The sequence below is a fragment of the Bos mutus genome, chromosome 7 (genome assembly GCF_027580195.1).
Source record: "Bos mutus isolate GX-2022 chromosome 7, NWIPB_WYAK_1.1, whole genome shotgun sequence".
In the NCBI taxonomy this organism is placed as follows: domain Eukaryota; kingdom Metazoa; phylum Chordata; class Mammalia; order Artiodactyla; family Bovidae; genus Bos; species Bos mutus.
In genome coordinates this window covers 41,171,981-41,186,409 of record NC_091623.1, presented here as the reverse complement: position 1 = coordinate 41,186,409, position 14,429 = coordinate 41,171,981, and the positions used below count along the sequence as shown (strand labels likewise).

The 14,429-nt window shown below is 41.2% G+C and overlaps 1 pseudogene; it reads left to right on the top strand.

The window, feature by feature from the left end:
- Positions 1 to 8,518: 8,518 nt before the first annotated feature.
- LOC102265360 (bcl-2-like protein 1) lies at positions 8,519 to 9,216 on the top strand (annotated as a pseudogene).
- The last annotated feature ends 5,213 nt before the right edge of the window (positions 9,217 to 14,429 follow it).

Genomic DNA, 14,429 nt, shown 5'->3' with positions numbered 1-14,429 from the left:
AAGGAGTACATCAAGGCTGTATATTGTCACCCTGTTTATTTAACTTATATGCAGAGTACATCATGAGAAATGCTGGACTGGAAGAAACACAAGCTGGAATCAAGATTGCCAGGAGAAATATCAATAACCTCAGATATGCAGATGACACCACCCTTATGGCAGAAAGTGAAGAGGAACTAAAAAGCCTCTTGATGAAGGTGAAAGTGGAGAGTGAAAAAGTTGGCTTAAAGCTCAACATTCAGAAAATGAAGATCATGGCATCCGGTCCCATCACTTCATGGGAAATAGATGGGGAAACAGTGGAAACAGTGTCAAACTTTATTTTTCTGGGCTCCAAAATCAGTGCAGATGGTGACTGCAGCCATGAAATTAAAAGACGCTTACTCCTTGGAAGGAAAGTTATGACCAACCTAGATAGCATATTCAAAAGCAGAGACATTACTTTGCCAACAAAGGCCCGTCTAGTCAAGGCTATGGTTTTTGCAGTGGTCATGTATGGATGCGAGAGTCGGACTGTGAAGAAGGCTGAGCGCCGAAGAATTGATGCTTTTGAACTGTGGTGTTGAAGAAGACTCTTGAGAGTCCCTTGGACTGCAAGGAGATCCAACCAGTGCATTCTGAAGGAGATCAGCCCTGGGATTTCTTTGGAAGGAGTGATGCTAAAGCTGAAACTCCAGTACTTTGGCCACCTCATGCGAAGACTTGACTCACTGGAACAGACTCTGATGCTGGGAGGGATTGGGGGCAAGAGGAGAAGGGGACGACAGAGGATGAGATGGCTGAATGGCATCACTGACTCGATGGACATGAGTCTGAGTGAACTCCGGGAGTTGGTGATGGACAGGGAGGCCTGGTATGCTGTGATTCATGGGGTCTCAAAGAATCGGACACGACTGAGAGACTGATCTGATCTGATCTGATGGTGTACATGGACTCAGTTGCCTCTGCAAAGTGGCGGCGGTACATACATTGGTGAAAAAGCTGTTGATGAACTTATTTTCAGGGCACAAATAGAGACGCAGAATACAGAACAGACTCTGGGCTCGGCGGAGGGGGAAGACAGGGCGGGATGGCCCGACAGTGTAGCACTGAAACACGTGTCACCTTAAGGGATGCAGTCGGGGCTGGGCTTCTGGGCAACCCAGGGAGGCCAACCCTGTGCTCCGGGACCTCGGAGCCGGGTGGGACGGGGTCGGGAGGTTTGGGGCAGAGGACGTATATAGGCTTATGGCTGATTCGCATTGCTGTGAGGCAGAGACCAACACAACATTGTAAAGCAACTATCTTTCATTGAAAAATAAGTAAATGAAAGAGGTAAGGAAGAGAGGACAGCAATTTTCATTCCTTATCCAACAGATCTGACTACAGTAAAGTCACTATGCCTGTCAAAATGAAAGCTACAAGTTTATGAACAAACCAACATAAGTCCTAATGCTAATTTAAAATCTCTGAAAGTAATTTTATTTTCAAACTTTGAAATAAATTATAATGTAGATCACTGCAGCCAGATAATATTATCTCTGAGCAAGGTTGAGACAGTATTATTTCACTGTTGTTAAAACAAACAAACAAAGAAACAAACAACCTGTCACTAGTTTTCAGACAAGTTAGCAAATTGCACCTACTTTTATTTCTGATTTTGCATTTGTAATTTCTTTTTAATAAAAATTCTATAAGTGTCAGATCTCATGACACTTAAAACCCATCCCTAAATATTTAACAACATTCTATTGTTTTGCTTATTTCCAAATATCTCAGTTTATTTGTTATTTTAGTTTTTACTATTTTTCATTTAATTGTTGATATCCAACAAGTGTAAAATTGTCATTATTATTAGTCAGTCAGTCAGTTAGTTCAGTCACTCAGTCGTGTCTGACTCTTTCCGACCCCATGAATTGCAGCACGCCAGGTCTCCCTGTTCATCACCAACTCCTGCAGTTCACTCAAACTCATGTCCATCAAGTAGGTAATGCCATCCAGCCATCTCATCCTCTGTCATTCCCTTCTCCTCCTGCCCCCAATTCCTCCCAGTATCGGGTCTTTTCCAATGAGTCAACTCTTCGCATGAGGTGGCCAAAGTACTGGAGTTTCAACATCAGTCCTTCCAATGAACACCCAGGACTGATCGCCTTTAGGGTGTACTGGTTGGACCTCCTTGCAGTCCAAGGGACTCTCAAGAGTCTTCTCCAACACCACAGTTCAAAAGCGTCAATTGTTCGATGCTCAGCTTACTTCACAGTCCAACTCTCACATCCATACATGATCACTGGAAAAACCATAGCCTCGACTAGATGGACCTTTGTTGGCAAAGTAATGCCTCTGCTTTTGAATAGGCTGTCTAGGTTGGTTATAACTTTTCTTCCAAGGAGTAAGCACCTTTTAATTTCATGGCTGCAATCACCATCTGCAGTGATTTTGGAGCCCCAAAAAATAAAGTCTGATTAGTAGCTAATACTTATAACTAAGTGCTAGTTCTTGTTCTACATGCACCACTATAACTTAAGCCTTCAATGACCCTATGAAGATCCTCTTAAAATCTATGTTTTACAGATGAGAAAACAAACACGAGAAGGCTATGGTCTAAAAGTTACACAGTAAGAGGCAGAGCTGGGAGTGAACAAAGGCTCTTTGTCTCTAGAGCCTAGGCACTTAAGCTCCACTGTATGTATATATGGAAGTTTTCAGAGAAATAGGGCAGATAGAAAGATAAAATGTTAGAAAGCACAAATAAGCATGTTTTGATAAAGTGGAACCAAAACTAAAGTTATTACTCAAAATGAATACCATAAAATATAGTATGTTAAGGGGAAGTATAGCATTAAATTTAGCTCTTTCTTCACAATCAAGGAAATGTTATCAGATTTATCACTCACAGGATTTGTGGGAAAACTTTAGTTCTCCTTAGACAAATTGAGGTAAATGTGTACATTTAGGGCCCTGAGACCATATGTTACCAAAAGGCACCTAAAGACACTTAGCTTTAAAACACTGCTGCTTACAAATGTATGTTATATAATAATCTAGTTCTGAAATACTATATATGCCAAAGAGATTGCATGACATAAATGAGCTAATTATCCATAACTCAGTTACTGCAAAGCTTAACCAGTAATTTAGTCAAACAGAATACAACTTTTATCTCTCTCCAAATTCTTAAACTTTACTGAAAGGAGTATAAGTCTCTTGACACTAAAGGAAAATGCTGACAGTCTCATGAACTCTGCTGTTTGTTTTTTTTTTTTTTTTTGTAATTTATTTTTTATTGAAGGATAATTGCTTTATAGAATTTTGCTGTTTTCTGTCAAACCTCAACATGAGTCAGCCTTAGGTATACATATAACCCCTCCCTTTTGAGCCTCCGTCCCATCTCCCCCCACCCATCCCACTGCTGGAGGTTGATACAGAGCCCCTGTTTGAGTTTCCTGAGCCACATAGCAAATTCCTGTTGGCTATCTATTTTACATGTGGTAATGTAAGTTTCCCTCTTACTCTTTCCATACATCTCACCCTCTCCTCCCCTCTCCCCATTTACAGGGCAAGAGTGAAGAAACAGACATAGAGAATAGACTTGTGCTGATTTTTTTACTAATAGTCACTTTAATCACAAACAGTAGTTCCAGTCATTTATTGGAGTTTCCAGGTGTGTGTAATTTTGCAATTTTGAAGTTGATGTATGTCAGTTCAGTTCAGTTCAGTCCCTCAGTCATGTCCAACTCTTTGCGACCCCATGAATTGCAGCATGCCAGGCCTCCCTGTCCATCACCATCTCCCAGAGTTCAGTCAAACTCACATCCATCGAGTCGGTGATGCCATCCAGCCATCTCATCCTCTGTCGTCCCCTTTTTCTCCTGCCCTCAATCCCTCCCAGCATCAAAGTCTTTTCCAATGAGTCAACTCTTCGCATGAGGTGGCCAAAGTACTGGAGTTTCAGCTTTAGCATCATTCCTTCTAAAGAACACCCAAGGCTGATCTCCTTCAGAATGGACTGGTTGGATCTCCTTGCAGTCCAAGGGACTCTCAAGAGTCTTCTCCAACACCACAGTTCAAAAGCATCAATTCTTCAGCGCTCAGCTTTCTTCACAGTCCAACTCTCACATCCATACATGACCACTGCAAAAACCATAGCCTTGACTACATAGACCTTTGTTGGCAAAGTAATGTCTCTGCTTTTGAATATGCTCTCTAGGTTGGTCATAACTTTCCTTCCAAGGAGTAAGCGTCTTTTAATTTCATGGCTGCAGTCACCATCTGCAGTGATTTTGGAGCCCCCATAAAATAAAGTCTGACACTGTTTCCACTGTTTCCCCATCTATTTCCCATGAAGTGATGGGACCGGATGCCATGATCTTCATCTTCTGAATGTTGAGCTTTAAGCCAACTTTTTCACTCTCCACTTTCACTTTCATCAAGAGGCTTTTTAGTTCCTCTTCACTTTCTGCCATAAGGGTGGTGTCATCTGCATATCTGAGGTTATTGATATTTCTCCCGGCAATCTTGATTCCAGCTTGTGTTTTCTTCCAGTCCAGCATTTCTCATGAGGTACTCTGCATAGAAGTTAAATAAGCAGGGTGACAATATACAGCCTTGACATACTCCTTTTCCTATTTGGAACCAGTCTGTTGTTCCATGTCCAGTTCTAACTGTTGCTTCCTGACCTGCATACAGATTTCTCAAGAGGCAGATCAGGTGGTCTGGTATTCCCATCTCTTTCAGAATTTTCCACAGTTGATTGTGATCCACACAGTCAAAGGCTTTGGCATAGTCAATAAAGCAGAAATAGATGTTTTTCTGGAACTCTCTTGCTTTTTCCATGATCCAGCAGATGCTGGAAATTTGATCTCTGGTTCCTCTGCCTTTTCTAAAACCAGCTTGAACATCAGGAAGCTCATGGAGTCCCTACTAAAATACCTACTGGACTTTTTGGACCCCTACCCCCACAAAACTTCGGTCTTTTATTTGGCCAATACTGTTCACCCTAGAGTAACTGATTCAGATTATAAGGGAGAAATTCAAATTATGATGTCATCTCAGATATTATGACAATTCAAAAATAGAGACAAAATTGCTCAATTACTTCCTTTATCTTACATTTCTATTAACTCCTCTAATGATGTACAGACAGATGGATTGGACAATTCAGATCAAAAACAATCCTTATGGACATCAATAATATCTGAATATACCCAACCAAATGTAAATATCAAAATCAATGGCAAAAAATTTTCTGGTCTCCTTGATACTAGATCTGATATTACTATTATTTCCAAACATTTATGTCCCAAATCTTGGCCTATACAGAAAATTTCTTGCCAAATTACAGGAGTTTCTCAAGCCAAAATACAAGAGGTTTATCAAAATGTCCAAATTTATCCATATGAGGGACCAACAGGCCAGCCTACAGCATTATGACCCTACATTATAGATGCACCTCTTAATTTAATAAAGAGATTTACTTGTGTAATGACAAACTCAAATATGCATTCCACATTTTCCCTAGGGGCTACTGCTCACTTAACAAACAATACAATTATTAAAATAACTTGAAAAGGTGACAAGCCTATTTAGACAAAACAATGGCCCCTTAAAAAAGAGAAACTAAAAGCTACTAAGAAGCTTATTGATACACATTTAAAATTAAAACATATTAAAAAATCTTGTTCTCCTTGAAATTCTCCTATTTTTGTAATAAAAAAAACTGACAAGTGACATCTTTTAACAGACCTTCAAAAAGTTAATGCATCTATAAAACCTATGGGTACATTGCCGCCAAAAATTCCATCACCTACCTTTATTCCTCAAAACTGACGTAGTGTTATTATAAATGTACAGAGTTGCTTTTTTACTATACCTTTACACCCTCTAGACCAAGAAAGATTTGCCTTCTCTCTTCCTTTTCCTAATCATGTTGGGCCCCATAAATGATATCAATAGACTGTATTGCCTTAAAAACTGGTGAATTCTTCTACCATATGTCAATATTATGTAGCCAAAGCTTTTGAACCTGTGAAAAAACAATTTCCTGACTTTCTTGTTATTCATTATATAGATGATGGTGGCTCAGAGATTAAAGCGTCTGCCTCCAATGCAGGAGACCCGGGTTTGATCCCTGGGTCGGGAAGATCCCCTGGAGAAGGAAATGGTAACCCACTCCAGTATTCTTGCCTGGAGAATCACATGGATGGAGAAGCCTGGTAGGCTACAGTCCACGGGGTCACAAAGAGTCAGACGTGACTGAGTGACTTCACCATATTTTTTTTTGGCTCCATCTGTTTTAAAAACTCAACAAATGTTTGACATAGCTCAACAATGCTTAAAAGATTCTAGATTAATAATTGCCCCTAAAAAGATTCAAACCTCTAGACCTTACCATTACTTAAGATATATTGTTAATAGACAACATATTACTCCCCAACTAACACAGATTCATGTTGACAAATTATCAACCTTGAATGATTTTCAAAACCTTTTAGACAATATAAACTGGACTAGACCCTCTTTAAAAGTGCAGTTGTTCAGTCGTGACCAACTCTTCGCAACTCCATGGACTGTAGCCTACAAGCCTCCTCGGTCCATGGGATTTTCCAGGCAAGAGTACTGGAGTGGGTTGCCATTTCCTTCTCCAAGGGATCTTCCCGACCTAGGGATCAAACTTGAGTCTACCGCATTTCATGCAGACACTTTACCATCTGAGCCACCAAATACTTTAAAAGGAGATCCTGATTTAAATAGCCCTCATTCACTTTCACAAGACACACACACACACACACACACAAACTCTGTTTAATACAAAATAAATTATACAAAAACAATTTCTTATTCATATTAGACTTGAATTACCTTTAGAGTTGTTTATACTCCTCTCTCTCCATTCTCCCACAAGACTTCTTGCCCAACAAGAACACCCAATAAAACGGATATATACCCATTTTGGGAGAAAGCAATGGCACCCCACTCCAGTACTCTTGCCTGGAAAATCCCATGGATGAAGGAGTCTGGTAGGCTCCAGTCCATGGGGTCACTAAGAGTCGGGCATGACTGAGCGACTGCACTTTCACTTTTCACTTTCATGCATTGGAGAAGGAAATGGCAACCCACTCCAGTATTCTTGCCTGGAGAATCCCAGGGACAGAGGAGCCTAGTGGGCTGCCATCTATGGGGTCGCACAGAGTCGGATACGACTGAAGCAACTTAGCAGCAGCAGCATACCCATTTTGAAGAGACAAAGTCACTTACGCCCTATCTTGATTTGATCGCTCTAATAATTATCAACAAAAATATATAACTAAGACTTTAATTGGCTCCTATCTTCACCAAATTATATTGCCTATTAATAAAGCTGAATTTAAAAATACATTACAAACTTCTACCAATTTCCAAATAGCCTTCTCAGACTATTTTTTAAAAATTTCATTTCATTATCCCTCTAATAAACTTTGAAATTTCTTCAAAAATATTACATTTATTATCTCTCACATTGTTGCATCACAACCTATACCTCAAGCTGATGTTTTCTATATAGATGCGACTAAAAACACCAAAGCCGCATTTTGGTCTCTCAAAAAATATAAAGTCTTTTATACTAAATTTCATTCTACTCAACAAAATAAATTATATGCTCTTATTCAGGTTATTCACCTACATCCTTATCCTATCAATATAATTTCTGACTCCTCATATTCAGTTTTTGTATTTAAAAAATATAAAAACTTCTACCATAAATTCTAATCAATCTAGTATTCAACAACTTTTTCTTGAATTACAATCTATTATTAGGGACAACACCTCCCCCATTTCACACACTGAAACTACAAATAAAAACATTAAAAAAGGAGGAATAAACAGGAACAATTCTATCTTCTCTATCCAGAGCAGACTTCACTAGATTCCAAACGCAAGATATTCTTTAATCCTATAACTATTGTTAATACAGCTTTATTTGTTTTAAATTTTTTAAAACTTATCACAAGGAGGTATCTTGACATAAGCAGAAAAACATTTCTTAGAATTGAAAGACACTTCTCTTCCTCTGCCTGGTTGGTATCAAGATGGGCTAACTAAACAATAGAAATTTAGGAAATTTATCTTACAGGGAAAGGGGTATGCTTATATTTCTCCAGATAGATCCAACGAAATCAGTTGGCTTTCTCTTTGAAAGATCTGCCCCAGGGGAGCATCTGGTGTTCAAAATAGAGGGAAAAAATGGCTAAATTCCTGGGAAGAAAAAAACTCCAATACAAGCCATGCGACTCTAAAAAACCTGCAAGAAACACCACCCTCAATGTCATCGACCTTATCATCTCCTTACCTAGGGATAAACAAAAACCCTTACCAATCAAGCTAAAAATCTGGTTTCTCAACAGGGAATGCCTCCAGAAATATTTTTGTTGCTATGCTTGCTTTGCTTCCCCCACTCAAGTTGAATTAATTAATCATATTTATTGGACCTATATACATAACCCCCTTTTTTACTACAGGTATTTTAGACAATAGACTGGTGAAACCCATCTTTATTATGAAAATGTCTCAGAGCAACCGACGGCTGGTGGTTGACTTTCTCTCTTACAAGCTTTCCCAGAAAGGATACAGCTGGAGTCGATTTAATGATGTGGAAGAGAACAGAACTGAGGCCTCGGAAGGGACAAAATCAGATATGGAAACCCCAATGCCATCAATGACAACCCATCTTGGCACCTGGAGGATAGCCCTGTGGTGAATGGAGCCACTGGCCACAGCAGAAGCTTGGACGCCTGGAAAGTGATCCCCGTGACAACAGAAAAGCAAGCCCTGAGGGAGGCAGGCAATGAGTTTCAACTGAGGTAGCAACAGGCATTCAGCGACCAGACGTCCCAGCTCCACATCACCCCAGGGACAGCATATCAGAGCTTTGAACAGATGATGTATGAACTCCTCCAGGACGGGGTGAACTGGGGTCGCATTGTGGCCTTTTTTTCCTTCAGTGGGGCACTATGCATGGAAAGCATAGACAAGGAGACACAAGTATTGGTGAGTCAAAGCACAACTTGGATGGCCACCTACCTAAATGACCACCTAGAGTCTTGGATCCAGGAGAACGGCGGCTGGGACACTTCTGTGAAACTCTGTGAAAACAATACAACCACCGAGAGCCAAAAGGGCCAGGAGCGCTTCAACAGCTGGTCCCTGACGGGCATGACTTCAGCTGGTACAGCTCTGCTGGGCTTGCTACTCAACTCATAGTAACTACTCCTTTCATTATAATCACTCATATTTTATACAAGCTTGTGTTCCTCTTCCTTTTGTTATAGCTATAGAGAACTTACAATTTAATAAGACTCTAAGCTTTGTGACTTGTATAGATTACAAAATGTATACTTGTCTTAATTCCTCTGTTTCTTTGAAAAATGAATCCCTGGAAAGAGGGTCCCATGGCAGGACTTGCCTCCCAGCTACTCACTAAATTATTCTGGCGATCTAAACAATTCATTTGATGGTTAAGTCTTGGCATTTTGGGATTAATAGCAATTTGCATTACTGCGGTTGTTGCAGACATCACTTTACAAACCTAAATTCAAACACAAAACTTTATTCAAAATTGGACCAAAGATGCTCATATTATGTGGGCCACTCAGGCTCAGATAAGGAAATTTAAGATGAAATACAAGAACTAAAAACAGCCATCCAATGAGTCAGAGATCCATTAATAGATTTACAAAAACAAGTAATACTAAAATGTGATTTGAATTCTACACAATTTTGTATCACTCCTGTTCAGTTCAACTATAGTGCTTACAACTGGGAACAAATTAAATTTCACTTGCAAGACATACATGATAATGCTTCCCTAAATGTACAATTATTGCAAAAGAACATCTTTGAAACCTTCTCTAAAAGTCTTCCCTCTTCCAATAATTTGGAAACTTTAGCTGAATAGCTAGCTGATCAATTATCTGGGCTAGATCCTCAAAGATGGTTCCAAAGTATTACTCATAGTATTGGGTCTGATGCTGTAACATTGGTAATTGTCCTGGTAATTATATTTGTTGCATAAGGATGCCTTTCAACATAAATTGTTCCCACTAAACAAATTCAATTGGTCAGGGCCTTTTTCACAAAAATAATAAAAAAGGGGGGGATTGTCAGGGAACGTTTAATTTTAAGGAAGCCTATATGTTGTTTCCTGGTTCTCAAGGGCCCTCGGTTCCTTATCAGTTCCTGGAAAACAGGAACTAACAGAGCTGCACGCAGTTCTCAGGACTGAGGTCATGAGGCAGAACAAATACTTAGATTCCTTTCAGTAACCTTTTACTTTTCTGTAAAACTACGTAGTCTTGTTCCTATTTCCAATACATGGATTGTCTTCTGGCCCCATGACTATTGTTATTCCCTTAGTTACTATTGTTATGCATCTGGTTATGGTGTTTTTCACTTTACTATTTTTTGCCTAAAGCTTCCTTGTATTACAATATATAAGCACACACTGCCATGAATAAAGCACCCTAGTGCCACTAGAAACTGGGGTCTCCCACACCCTTCTTTTCTTCACCTTCTTTTCATTGACTCCTGTCCCCAGGTTCTGGTCCGTCAAGAACACCATAACAGATGTATTAGCAAATCACTCTCTTTGCACGCTTTGGGCCATTGAGTTTTTCTGTTTTGTTTCTGCCGCATTCTCCTGTCTACAAGCCAGAGCTTCCTCCGTGGAATGCTTTCATGGTTGTTTCATAATCCACTGCTAAACCCATCCCAGTGTCCTTGACTGAGACAGACAAATCTCTGCTCTGGGTGGGCGTTTTCAACCTCTTCCATAGCCCTGAGTTGTCTGGTTCACCTCTCACTTCCTGATGGTCCACCAGCATCTCTAGAAAGGCCCCTGGACAGGGCTAAGCTCTGGGCATGTCTCAAACCCTGATCTTTGCACTGCGCTGCAGCTCTCTTCTGGGAGCCCTCCGAATTACCCACCAGAGACAGTCCTTTGCCACTGCTCTGGTTACCTACTGCTGCATAACTATTTATCCCAGATCTAATGGCTTAAAGCAGCAACTCTTTGCTTATAATTTACTTTTTCTTTTCTTGCAGGAGGGCTTTAGGAGTAGCTCACTGGGTGCTTCTGTTCTATTTGGCATTGGTGGAAGTCACTCATTGCAACTGGAGGATGGGCAGGTCTTGTGTCTAAGACTTAAATGTTGGGTGCTTTGACTGGGAAGTTGGCTGTTATCCAGAGTGTTTGCCCAGGGCTTCTCTAGGCTGGTGGTCTCAGGGTGGACAATTTATTACAGGCAGGGCTTCCAAGGAATGTTCTAGAAGAGATAAAATGGACCAGAAATTGGCACTGAATTATTCCTGCTGTGTCCCAAAATGGTCACAGAGCTTACCTGAATTCAAAGGGAAGGCATATAACTATCTCTGTCTCTCCATGGGAGGACTGTTAAAAAAAAATAATAATTGTGATCATCTTTGGCCACCATAGCCATTTGCAGGCTCTGTGAGAACAGGTCAAACTCCTGCACTATTTTTGTTTTGTTGCTGAAGCACTTTTTAGTTTTCTCTTCCAAGAGTCAAGCTCGTGTATGCTGCATCCCTCCACTATGTAGAACATATTTCAAAACTCTCCATGTGACCCCAGGAAAGTCCGCATCACAAAGCTCCAGGTGGGAGTGGGGTAGAGGGGTGGGACTCAACAGGAAGGCAGCTGTCTCTAAAGATATCCCCTGGCCCACCTTCCCCTCTCCCCATGCTCAAGCCTGCTGATAGCCTCAAACTGGCCGTGGGCTCCTGGAGTTATGCAATGGTTCTGACACATTTCCTTTGTAAACTTTGCATGTGGGGATTTGTCTCACCCTGCATTTGATCCATGACATACACCTACATGAATTGGCACCTTGAAACTAAAACAGAAAGTTTCACTGTAACTTGAGTGGAGTTTATATTTTGGATGATCGTCAAGGCAAAAATGGATGTGGGCCCAATTTGCTTCAAGTGTGCCAAGGAAAAAGAAACCCTACCATATCCCCAGGATATGGGGGAGAGGAATTTGAATCTCTTCTCTCTTGATTCAGCTGTGGCCTAAAAATAGGGTTGTCACAGGGCAGGGCAGCAGTGGGGGTTTGATCACACTCTCCAGCTGCGACGTGGACCTGGGGCTGGAAAGACGGCAGTTTTCTGGGGTGTAACATCAGAGGTGGGGTGTCCGGGGGGTGGGGCGGGCTGCTGGGAAGGATTCGGGCTTCGCTTGGGTCCCATGGCCAGGTGACTTGAGGAGTCCATCTCCAAGGGCCTTCCATTGCTACTGGGACTGAAGGATGGCTGAAAAGGCGGGCAGTTCCAGAGGGAAGGTGTCTGTGTCTGCTGACCTTGGGGAGAACACGGCTTGTGGCTGAAACTGACCATAGCCTGGTTAGGAGTGAGACCCCCAAGAGCCAGCACACGTCATAGCAGGTGCTTGCTAAAGTGACTTCTGAGTTGTGTAGACTTAAATGACTTCTGGACTTGTGTGGCTGAAAGAGGTATCTAAGTGGCCATTAGAGCTGAACTGGAGAAAGTTTCTTTTCTTGCCAATGTTTGTGTTTACATAGTGATTTCCTCTTAAAGAGAAGATCACAAAAAGGGTGAGAACAAGTTAAATGTGCAGTGGAGAAATCTGACAAACAGCTTTCTCAGCCAGGTGGTCAAAGTTAACAGCATCGGCGACAAGTCAGGTTGACAGCAGGTGCCCTTGATGTGATGAGAAATGGGATTTTACCCCCATGACCTTCCTTCTAATCATGACCCAAATCCAGCCTAATCATGAGAAAAGCATCAGCCAAACTCTAGTTGAGGGACATCCTGCAAAATATGAGACCAGTACCCCTCACGTTTGTCAAGGTCTTTAAAAATAAGTCTGAGAAATGTCACAGCTTAAGAAGATATGGTGACTAAATGTAATGCAGTATCCTGGACCCTAGAACAAAAAAAGGACCTTAGATAAAAACTAAGGAACTATGCAGTGTATATGGACTTCTATTAATAGTTATATGTAAACATTGGTTTACTAATTGTAACAAATGTACCATACTAATGTTAGATGTTAGTAGGGGAAACTGAGGCAGGCTATATGCAATCTCTCTGTACCATATTCAAAATAGTAATTTTTCTGTAATTCCAAGTGTTCTAAAAAATAGTCTATTAAAAATGTGATGTGTGTCTGTACCACTTGTAAATAGAAATACTAAATAGTTAATTCAGTTCAGTTCAGTTTAGTTGCTCAGTCATGTCCAACTCTCTGCGACTCCATGAACCACAGCACACCAAGCCTCCCTGTCCATCACCAACTCCTGGAGTTTGCTCAAACTCATGTCCATTGAGTCGGTGATGCCATCCAACCATCTCATCCTCTGTCATCCCCTTCTCCTCCTGCCTTCAATCTTTCCCAGCATCAGGGTGTTTTCCAAAGATGTCAGCTCTTCACATCAGGTGGCCAAAATATTGGAGTTTCAGCTTCAACATCAGTCCTTCCAATGAACACCCAGGACTGATCTCCTTTAGGATGGATGGGTGGATCTCCTTGCAGTCCAAGGGACTCTCAAGAGTCTTCTCCAACACCACAGTTCAAAAGCATCAATTCTTTGGTGCTCAGCTTTCTTTATGGTCCAACTCTCACATCTATACATGACTCCTGGAAAAGCCATAGCCTTGACTAGACAGACCTTTGTTGGCAAAGTAATGCCTCTGCTTTTTTATACTCTGTCTAGGTTGGCCATAGCTTTTCTTCCAAGGAACAAGTGAAAGAGATCCAAATCATTGGCCTGCCTATACTTACTTACACAAATGTCCCATAACAGTCCTTTTCCCTGTCCCTTCACTTTCTACCCTCACACAGGCCCTGAGTATTTTCCCTGAACTGCTGTCACCTCCTGATTAGTCCCTTTGCCTCAGCTTCTTCTTCTTCCTGACCCTGCACCCAACAGTCACTTCACAGTTCAGTTTCTTTCTGGTTTAAAAATCTCCTGGAGACCTCACCATTGCTCTCTGTGTAAAAGGCATTCTTCAGGGCATTTAATTCCTTCCAGGATCTGGCCCCAAAGTTCTGAGTACTTTTCTATTCTTCCTTATATGGCATCACCAACTCAATGGACATGAGTTTGAGTAAACTCCGGGAGTTGGTGATGGACAGGGAAGCCTAGTGGGCTGCAGTCCATGGGGTTGCAGAGAGTCAGACACAACTGAGCGACCAACACTTTCACTTTTCACTTTCATGGCTTAGAGAGACCTATGGAGAAATGTGTCTTGAGGGTTATTACACTAATTTCCCCACCTCTTCACCCCATGCTCTTAACACAAAGTCTAGTCCAGTGCTTGGGCCATCATAGGTATTCAGCTTGTGTCTATTGGTTTATTGAATGCTTGAGATTGATTTTGGAGGAGAGCATTTTCTTTTAAAGCTAGAGCTGACCATGCTGTTAGCCTGTAGAGTC